General features: G+C 36.9%; 1 protein-coding gene across 3 annotated transcripts in view; it reads left to right on the plus strand.

Moving 5' to 3' along the window:
- The window catches only part of bru1 (bruno 1), a 518099-nt gene that overhangs the window by 172570 nt on the left and 334482 nt on the right, over positions 1-11047 (plus strand). Inside the window, exon 1 of one of the 3 annotated variants that reach the window (XM_017629388.1) lies at positions 9697-9821. The exons of the other annotated variants lie outside the window; for them this stretch is intronic. The gene's annotated coding sequence lies outside the window, so the exon portion shown is untranslated. Of the gene's footprint in view, positions 1-9696; positions 9822-11047 lie in introns of those variants that run through there. 3 annotated transcript variants of the gene reach the window in all.

Below are 11047 nucleotides of genomic sequence, written 5' to 3' on the forward strand. Positions count from 1 at the left end.
ACGTTTAAACCTAATGGCAAGACTTTCCAGCTCCCTTGTCAGTGCTGAAAGATGTTATGTCTCGTGAGTTTTTACGCAATGGGATTTGGTGAAAACCAGAAAACAGATCTACAGTCGAGAAGTATTTTGCTCGTCCAAGGTTAACTAGGATATCGTCTACACGCGCTAATGGAAATTTGTCAGCGATAAGCTTTTTGTTAACTGCCCTAAAGTCAACACATATGCGGTACGATTTTTGGCCTGATGGGTCTTTTTTTTTGTACTAAAATTAATGGACTATTATAATTTGAATAGCTTGGTTCGATTAAGTCGTTTCGCAACAGGGTATCGACTTGCCTATTTATTTCTTCGCGTTGTGAGTACGGCAAACGATATTTTTTTATATAAACGGGAGTCTTGTCATTCAGTCGAAGTTTCTGTTCGTAAAAGTTATTGAGTGCAATAAGGTCTGTTTTTAAAGCAAATACATCGGCGTATTGTAAACATAATTCGAGCAGTTTGTTTTTAGCATATTTTGGCATTTGTTTTTGTAAAATTGACTTTAGTTCCTCTTAAACGTTTTGTGTCTTTGGAAGTTTCGTTTATTTTGTAGACATTATAGTGACTTATATCCTCAGCTTTGATGTTTTAGTTACGAACGCATTTTACCTCGTCCGTAGTATTTATTACTTTTAAAATTGGATTTTTAGTGTCGACGACATATTTAGATGTAAAAACACCAGAATAAAGCTCGTGAGAGTCTACAGAACCAGGGTTGTTGGAATGAGTCAATTGAAATAAACGAAAAACTTCACATCTTGGAGGAATTACTAAAGTGTCGGTATTTGAACGGTGAAAAATTGCTATTTTAGTGCTCTCTGTCCCAATGTCGATAGTTGTATTGTCATTTGAGTAGTTAATAATACATCTGTTTGTCTTTAAAAAGTCTTTGCCTAGTATGCCGTCAGAGGGTATATTATCAGCCGTATTCTAACAAAGTCACAAACTTTAGCTCATCACTGCAGTGATTTCTACTGCGCCTCAAAGCTTGCCGCTGCAAAAAATATGCCACTACAATACAAATTTTTAAATTTTTTTTGCATTTTTCTAGCACTCAAAATCTAATTTTTTGTGACACATTTCGGCGCACTAGAAATCACAACAGTGATGAGCTAAGTTTTGTGACTCTGTTAGAATGAGGGGTAAAACTGTCATCTAGAACGTGAAGAGTATGCGGAATAAAAAAATTTGATACAACCAAGTTTGTACTTACGGTTCCCAATGTTGTAACCGTTTCAGTTATTACACCAGTGATGTTTATAGTATTGCTACTGTTAATTGATGAATTTCTTGCTAAACTGGAAATCTTGATTAAAGAGATGTCTGCCTGTAAATCTACGAGAAACGAGCATAATTTGTAAGAATCGGTACAATTTAATTCAATAAAGTCAGAATAGTTAAGATTCAAGCAGTAAATTGATTTTTCAGGGGTAACTACGTTTAATTGCTTAGCTCCTGCTCCCCCAGTGTTCGCTCCTGAGGGTCATCGGCGTTTAAAAATCGAACATTAGATGTATTTCTCGAATTCGAACGAGAAGAGCTGTTTCTGTTGCTTGCCGAACGATTGCTAGTGCCATTTCTGTAGCTATTTTGTCTATTGTTAAAATTGTTACTTGTATTGTAATTATTTTGACTATTGTGCCTTGTGTTATTGCCATTATTGTGCCTATTTGTATTGCCGTTATTAAATCTAAAACTATTGTTGTGATAGCCATAGTTGTTGTGCCCTCTAAAACCTCCTCGAAAACTGTTTGGTCTATTTGCCCGTGACCTAAAAGATAACACCTGCCGCTCTTTGACTTCATTATTGTGTTCTACAATCATTTTTGCGACTACATCTTTCGAATCCGTAAAAGTGGTTGATGCTAAAATAGATTTGACTAGCTCTGAACGACTGTTCAGCCTGCAAACGTTTACTGTCTGCTCTACTGCTAACTCATGGGCTTTCGCTTGAGTCATACCCTCAATAATTAAAGACCGCTCTAATGCATCAGATAATTCCTCTACNGTAATGTGTAATGACGCGATTTTGCCAGAGACAACTTTGGAATTATCTGGTTTGGTTCTTCTGCGTAGCGCAACCTTTATTTGATCAACCGAAATTATTTGACTGGGTAAAACCTCACGCGCTTTGCCTTCGAGTTTTGACTTTAAAAATGCTATAAATGTTGTAGTTAAACTTTCATCCGATAATTCTTCAATTAAATTTATTTTGTCAATGAATGAGTCGAGCGATAGGCGGTCACCACTATAGTTTTCTCGGATTATAGATGCACGCAAGCTAATAAAAGATTTCTTTTGCTCAGGTGTTGCCATTTTTACGTCGTTTGTATATGCAATGAAATTAATATTTGGTGAACTAATCGTTACGCAAGGCGTTTCTTCAATTTGTAAAAAATCTTTAAATGAAGGCAAAGAACAACTTTTTTTAACGATGGAATCTTCTGTTATGCCAGCTGAACAGCGTCAGCAAAGTAGTCGTAGGAATCTACTTCAGAATTTAAAATATATTCTTTTATAAGGACTGAAAAATCTTCGGGTACTAAAACTTTACACCCAATTTTTTGAAAACATTGAAGAAGTTTTTCTCTGCACCGCGGTAAACTTTCAATTATAGAAGCTGGCTTGTTTCCATGTTCCGAATTTTTTACTTGAATTAAAATATCGTTGTAAGTTTCGATTAAAGATTTTTTATATTCGTCAACTTTTTCCCGCGTTTGTTGAAAGTGGATGGCTTTGAAGAACACGCTTGGTATCGTTTGAAAATTTTGCTTGTAAATCTTTGAATACAAGTTCGACATCTGACATCTGGCACACGCAAGCAAAAGATCTATAAAAACTATCGAACTATAGTATTATTGAAAACAATTATTTGAATAAAGTTGTAATATTTGAAGTTTGGCGGGCCCGGCATAGACAACTGAGGAAAACGTTTATTGATAATTATAATCGTTGAAATATGTTACTATATTTCAACCGAAGCTCTAAAAGTTGTAGTATAAAAGCACCGCAGTGGCATAGGCGAAAAGTCGTATGAAATTTTTATCGAATATTTGAAAAAAAAGAAAAATTAATGAATATTCCAAAATCTGACTCTTGCCTAATTGAATTGAAGAAAAATTTTAGTAAGAACTTTAAATTGTTCAAAACTTTCGTTGCACAAAAAAAATATTAGTATTTGTACATGACTGTACCACTGAAGCTGAAATTCCAAAAGAAAAAACAGTAACATATACATATGTACTAGGGCTGATGATACCCGGATACCCGGGTGCCCGGGTAATTCGGGCAATGCCCGGGTACCCGATTACCCGGGTATTACCCGGGGCTTTTATTACCCGGGTACCCGGGTATTACCCGATTTTCCCGGGTACCCGGGTAATATACATATGTTGGTGCCGGTTAAACGAAAAACACCCGGGTAATGCGACATAAAGCTTCTTGTATAATCTTTTTGGTGAGGATAAATATTTTTTCAGTGAGAAAATTTTTTTTTATAATTATTTTTTTATGTCTAGAGTGTACGCGACTATGTACACCTAACCGCTTGCCTGAGTAGACGGAGACAAGAAGAGTAAATTAAAACATNTATATTTTAAAATAGGGACCGAGAACGAAATGTGTGATCGAAACTAAATGACATTGTCGTAGTTTTGTTCCCAAGAACGCGTCAAAACCAAAACCAAAATGAGAACAAAACTGACGAGAACGTTCTCATTGGGAATTATATAAGAACTAAACCCTGTGGTAGGCCACTTCTGGTACAAAAAGTAAGGTGACAAAGCCTTATGCTTATTCACTCACCTAAAGATTTTGTACTTTTATTGTATCAGCTTGTTCAAATTATAGTTTCTTTTCACATAATATTTAAAGCTTTTAAAATTACAATTATTTAATGAAGTTTCCTTAAAACGAGAAGTAGGTTGTATTGTTGTGAAATAATTGTGGAAGAAATTTTAAATTTTTTTTCATTTCAACACAAAAATTGCCTCAACTGTCGGTCATCGTTTAGATTCGCAGGTGCGTGTGTCTCAATAATTTTATTTGTTACCGATCCGATATCTGTACGTGCATTACCAACTTCGTAAATATTAATATTTTAGACATGCCTAAAACAAGCTGGGTTTGGAAGTACGCTTGTGTGATGAATGACGGATTTGTCAAGTGCAATGTATGTGTTGTATATTATAATATTTCCCCATATGGTACGGAAGATTCTTATAGATTTTCCCTATGTACGTTCGTTTGCGTTATATGATCGTAAATGCGTTTAATTTTCACCTCTCCACATTTTTTCGGGTGCCCGGGTACCCGGGTAATNGCGACATAAATTAAAAAACAAAAAATATAAAGTCTGTAATCTAGACAGTTAAGTTGATGCTCTGTTCCGTTTCATTTAGATTTTTGGCTGAAGATGAAAACGAAGGTGAACGCTCTGATTCTAGCATACATGAATCATTCAGTCCCGAGTCCGCAAACAGCAATGAAGAAGGTGTTATAATTAAAAGACCGAGGGACTCATCATCATCGTCATCGCAAGAAGCCACGCCTCATTGTCCGTCAAAAAGACAAGAGAATATTACCAAAGCTCTCGCAAAAATGATAGCTATGTGCCAATTGCCATTGTCTTTTTCGCACAGTCACGGATTTATTAACTTCATGAAAGAAGTTGATCCCGGATATAAGGTGCCTTACCCCCAGGCAATAAAATCTCGCTTGGAACTTGCATACAATGAAGTGAGGGAAAAGATCACAAAGCGATTAGAAACAGTATCATCAGTTTCTTTGACAACTGATGAGTGGTCTTCATTGGCACATGAAGGGTATTTGTCCACGACCGTACACTACATCGATTATAGCTGGCCTTTGTGTACACATACGCTAAATACTGTTGGCATGGAAGAACGCCCTACCACTGACAACATCGCGATAATGTTAGATATGGTACAAGAAGATTGGAATATATGTACCAAAGTTCATTCTTTCGTTCATGATAATGCTAACGTCATGAAAGCAGCAGTCCGCCTTTTGAATAAGGATAATATAAATTTTGCAGGCCACACGTTGCAGTTGTGCATTAAAGATGCACTGCAAAATATTGAGGAGTACAATATGATTCAAAACAAAGCTCAGAAAATAGTTTCCCATTTCAAACATTCTAATATTGCTACGACAGCCTTAATTAACAAACAAAGACAGCTAGGAATTAACGAGGAACGATTGGTTCAAAGCTGTCCTACTCGATGGGACTCCATTTATTTTATGTGCGATGTTCTGTACCGGAATCGCTCAGCTGTGTGTGCAATTTTAGGTGACAGAGCATACACAAACTCGTCAACGGCTCTCAATTTGGAGATATCCGAGCATGGTTGGGGTATAATGGAAGGTTTAATAACACTTTTAAAGCCGCTACACGTAGCAACAAAATTTTTATGTAGCGAAACCAAAGTAACATTTTCCGCAAAACGCCCAGTAGTCCAAACTTTAATTAGTAACCACTATGGACCAAAGCCCGAGGACAGTAACCCTGTGACCAACTTCAAATCCAGTATCATTTATTCCCTCAAAAAGCGGTTTACACTTGAAGACGACTCTTGCACTTCTGAAGATTTTGAAGTATTGCCAGAGCAGATAGCTTGTTTTCTTGATCCGAGATATAAAGATCTCCAGGTGGAAAATAGTAGTGTGGCAGCTAAAGTCCGTGCTCAGGTCAAAAAAATTATCTCTGAAATGTCGACGACAGAGCTCACCGTAAAGGAGTCCGGAAAATGTGACGACCAAGAGTTGGATTTCCTGTTCGCTACGGAAGAACAAATGTCAGACACAATCTCTCAGTTTGAGCGCTATGTAGCGGAACCTGAGATAGCAAATAGATTGGACCCGCTTGTGTGGTGGCGCTCTAGAGAACACTCCCTCCCTGCAGTTGCGTCTTTGGCGAAGAGATATCTAGCCATTCCCGCCTCTTCAGCAAGCTCAGAAAGACTCTTCTCTACGGCTGGAAATATTGTAACGGCGAAAAGATCGTGTTTGGCCCCCGATTCGGTTAACTTGCTAGTCTTCTTGCATCAAAATAAAAACTTGTTGTAATGATAATGTAATTATTTTATATACATAATTATTAAAACTTGTTATGATAGTAACAACAAAAAAAGATCGTGTTATCACTGAGTCTGACGATTTCTTCCCTGACAAATGGAATTTTGAGGTCTTGGTGAGTGGCATAGTTGGTGACATACCAAGGAGCATTAACAATACTTCTCAGGGCCTTATTTTGATACCGCTGTAGTATTTCTGTTTGAGTTACTCGCAGTACCCCATAGTTGCATAGCGTATGTCCAAACCGGCTTCAGCATAACTTTGTGCAGAAGGATTTTGTTTTCTAAACTCAGCTCAGATTTTGCAGCAAGCAGCCAGTACATTCTTAATGTTTTTAATGCAAGTTGACTTTTTTTCGCTTTAATATGCAATTTCCACGAAAACCTGAGATCAAGATGGATTCCCAAGTAATTGACTTGATTGATAAATAAGGTTGCAAATGGTCAAATGAAAATGCGGCATAATAAAAAGAGTCTCCACACAAAAAGTTATGCCTATGATTTCATTAATAGTACATACATACATGGCGTATGAGTAACATTCTTACCTAGTCATATTTTATAAAAACGAAATTATCTGTTATTATTATTTCTTTAGCTCCCTACAGTTTAATACCTCTACAATCGTAAAATTATTGCTACTACCTTTAGATACGAATATATATTATAATATTTCCCCATATGGTATGGAAGATTCTTATAGATTTTCCCTATGTACGTTCGTTTGCGTTATATAATCGTAAATGCGTTTAATTTTTACCTCTCCACATTTTTTCGGGTGCCCGGGTACCCGGGTAATTACCATACTGCCCGGGTACCCGGTCTACCCGGGTAATAAAATACCCGGGCAGGGCTTCACCCGCTACCCGGGTAGCTCATTACCCGGGTGAAATCATCAGCCCTAATATGTACATACGTAAATGTGCGTATTGTTGAAAGTAATTTAAAATATTTGAGTATAATACAGATGTAAAATGAATGTATGTAATATAACCCAGTAGCGAAAATGGTTACTGGTGACATCGTCACTGATGAGGATTTGGTGACATCGTCGCTCTTGCTGTGAATCCTAAGCGACTTATAGCTGACAATGACACTGGTGACAATGTCATGCAGGTGTACTCCTATCAAAGACTTATAACAAGGTCTTTCAGCGGTCACTTATAAAAAGTTCATTGCAGGACATTATAGCTTGAATATCCTCAATGATCACTGCATGACGAAGTCATGCAGATGCTATCAACGACTAAATTACCATTTGCATGAAAAAGTCATGGAGCCCAAAGTCATTGAAGACTTGATATGGCCGTACAAGACACATAAGTGACTAATTCATGACATTCGCTACGGGGAAATTTGAAAATTTTGAATGTAAAGAAATTTGAAAATTTTGAAAATAATACAGATGTAAAATTAATGTATGTTATATAAATGTACCCAGTAGCGAAAATGGTCACCGGCGACATCGTCACTAATGAGGATTTAGTGACATCGTCGCACTTGCTGTGAACCCTAAATGACATATAGGTACGGCGACCATCCGTTCTGTTTTTTGCAGGACCGCACTGTTATTTAAAAGTCTGTCTTGCGTAGTTTTTCAAAACAGAAAACTCCCAAAATGTACTGATTTTTTCCAAGTGTCCTGCCTTTGTCCCGCATTTTCTTCGATATTTTAAAATTAACTTTTCCTAATCGAAATAAAAGCAGTGTCGAAACTAATTGATAACTACATAAGGGTAAGCAAAACCACCAGAACCAGAAGGTTCAACCAGTCAATGCGTTCTAAATTTTGTACGGTTATGGACAATTGATGACGAGAAAATGAAGACCAGAATCAAATATATCAATAGCACGGTTCTAAAAATTTTGTGGTAATCGCTGAGGAAAAAAAAAATTTTTTTACGCCAATTTTCTTTTCAAACAAGCGTTTTCGTAATTTAACCTACAGTTACTTTCGATTTCGATGAAAATTATTAGTGTTACAAGCGACCAAAATCGAAAAAAGTGAAATTTCAATCATTTTCTTTTTACAGTAGGTAAATGAAAATATGATGAGAAATGTAGATGTTACGGATCACAATCTGCACAAATTATATACTTTTGCAAAGGGCCCATCAATACCTTTCGAACTGTAGGTCATTTCATGAGATATTGACGAATAACTGAAAACAGTACAAAAAATATATTTTTCGAAAAAATATCGAAAACACTTTTTTGGAACCATGCGTATTTTTTTCGTGTCCAGCGACCCAACGTTTGCCTAAAAAATTTACTTTACAGAGGTTCATATTTCGTGTAAAGTAATATGTAATATGCCTTATTATAATTTTGTACATATTCACTACAAAAGGGTTAATACCAATGAAGCAAATTTAAAATTGGATTACTAATTAAGAAATATACACTCCTCGTTATTTGAATACAGTTACAGTTTTCCTTTTGTTTGTTTGATATTCATTAATTTTTTATAAAACTATAGCATAGTCTACGTCTAAGCCCGATTTTAAATTTTTTTGAAATTTAAAAAAAAAAAAAAAAACAAAGGGGCGAACTTTNGTGACATCGTCGCACTTGCTGTGAACCCTAAATGACATATAGGTACGGCGACCATCCGTTCTGTTTTTTGCAGGACCGCACTGTTATTTAAAAGTCTGTCTTGCGTAGTTTTTCAAAACAGAAAACTCCCAAAATGTACTGATTTTTTCCAAGTGTCCTGCCTTTGTCCCGCATTTTCTTCGATATTTTAAAATTAACTTTTCCTAATCGAAATAAAANCTGCGTTTTCAAAATATATTTGTGGTTACCGTACATATAGGTGACAATGACACTGGTGACAATGTCATGCCGGTGTACTCCTATCAAGGACCTATAACAGACAATGTCTTGCAGCGGTCACTTATAAAAAGTCCATTGCAAGATTCTGTCGCTTGAATGTCATTAAGGATCACTGCATGACCAAGTCATGCAGATGACATCAACGACGAAATTACCGTTTATATGAAAAAGTCATGAACGACTTCCATACAATCGGAGCCCAAATTTATTTAAGACGTAACTTTTCCGTACAAGACTCTTAAGTGACGAATGCATGACATTCGCTACGGGGTATGTACATTGGTTTATATGTATAAGTTAACCCAACACCCTAGCACACAGTCAGCATTGCCGGCTTAACAATTGCACCGAATATGACACCTGCTAATAATAATAAACAAAGTAACGATCAACGGCTACAAACAGACAACACATAACAAAAGCCGTGTGATCTGGTGACTCAGCATACTCGCAAAGCATAAGCAGACAATTATAGCAAATAATAAGACAATAATAAATATTGTAAAAGACGCCGATGCGACACACATGCAACGATGGGCGGCGACAAACATACAGCACATAGCTATAGCCGTGAGATCCGCTGATCCAACATATTTACAACCAAATGAAAAAGGAATGCAACAGCAACACAAAGCGACAGCAGTTAGGGCAGCATTTTATATAAGACGTATTGAACTGTTTAGAGTTTAGTTTTCAGTATGAACTCAATAAATAATGATTAAAATAAATTACTGGCAACAGAGGAAAACACCCACAACCAAAAGGAAAAGGGCGATACAGCAGGACACAAAAAAAACTGATTAAGTACTACGGAGCCAACGATGGAGCACTTTAAATTTATGTTATAAATATGTAAGTAGAGTGCTCGTTACATAAAGAAATAACAGATAAAACAAAAAATTTGTTGAAAACTGTGAAACTAGTTATATGAAAAAAATATAATCAAACAATTTTTTTTTGTGAAAAAACTGTGAAACTATTGTGAGGTTTGGGGAAATAATATTGTGTCAGGGCTGTAGCTTTTGCATTTTTTTCCTTTTTTCTGACCTTTTCCGTTCTTGTATTGCAACGATTTAATGAGCAGTTCTGACTGCAAGCTAGAAGATCTACTAGACAGAATGAACAGACTCACTCTTTCAAAAGCTAACGTAATGGACGCTAGCCAAATAACCGCTTTAGTGCAGGCTGCCGTAGCTGGAGCACTGCAACAGCAAAAGGAGACTTTCGAAGTTAAACTTCAAAGTATTACGGAACGACTAACGACATTAAAGGCTACAGAAAATAAACCTAAAATTTATGAGCCGGTTAAAATAGTAGGAAACGTGAGATGCGAGGAACTTCTTGACCTAGTAAAATCGTTTCCAGAATTCGATGGGCAAATGAGTACTTACGTCTCATGGCGCCAAGCCGCCCATACGGCATACGAGGTATTTCGAGGCTACGCAGGTAGCTCTAGACACTACCAAGCGGTAGGAATAATTAGGAATAAATTGAAAGGACCCGCTGATGCTGTCCTGGCATCTTTTAATACTGTCCTTAATTTCGAAGCAATATTTGCTCGACTAAACTTCACATATGCGGACAAACGTCCAATATATCTTACAGAGCAAGAACTATCTACTCTTAGACAGGGCAACTTGTCAGTTTTGCAATATTTCGATGAGGCAGAGAAAAAGCTAACTCTCCTCACAAACAAAACCATTATGACTCACGAGGGATCTATTGCTGAGTCTATATGCACCAAGTATAGGGCAGATGCATTGAGAGTCTTCATTTCAGGACTTAGAAGACCTCTTTGCGATATACTTTTTGCATCCCGACCGGAAGATCTACCAGGTGCTCTCGCCCTGGCCCAGGAAGTCGAATCAAATAGAGAACGATACGTGTTCGCAGCAAATTTCGCAGCTTCTAGTGACGACTCTCCAAACAGATTTAAAAAAATAAGAAATGGTAACTTAGATCAGAAAACACAGGCTACGCAAAAGAACCCCCACTTCTCAAATAAGGCTTCAAAGAAAAACGAAAATGAACAAAATCAGCCAACACCCATGGAAGTTGACCCATCAGAAACACGACTA

The sequence above is a fragment of the Rhagoletis zephyria genome, unplaced genomic scaffold (assembly GCF_001687245.7).
Source record: "Rhagoletis zephyria isolate East Lansing unplaced genomic scaffold, Rhagoletis_zephyria_1.1 Rzeph_scaffold_00081, whole genome shotgun sequence".
Taxonomy (NCBI): Eukaryota; Metazoa; Arthropoda; class Insecta; order Diptera; family Tephritidae; genus Rhagoletis; species Rhagoletis zephyria.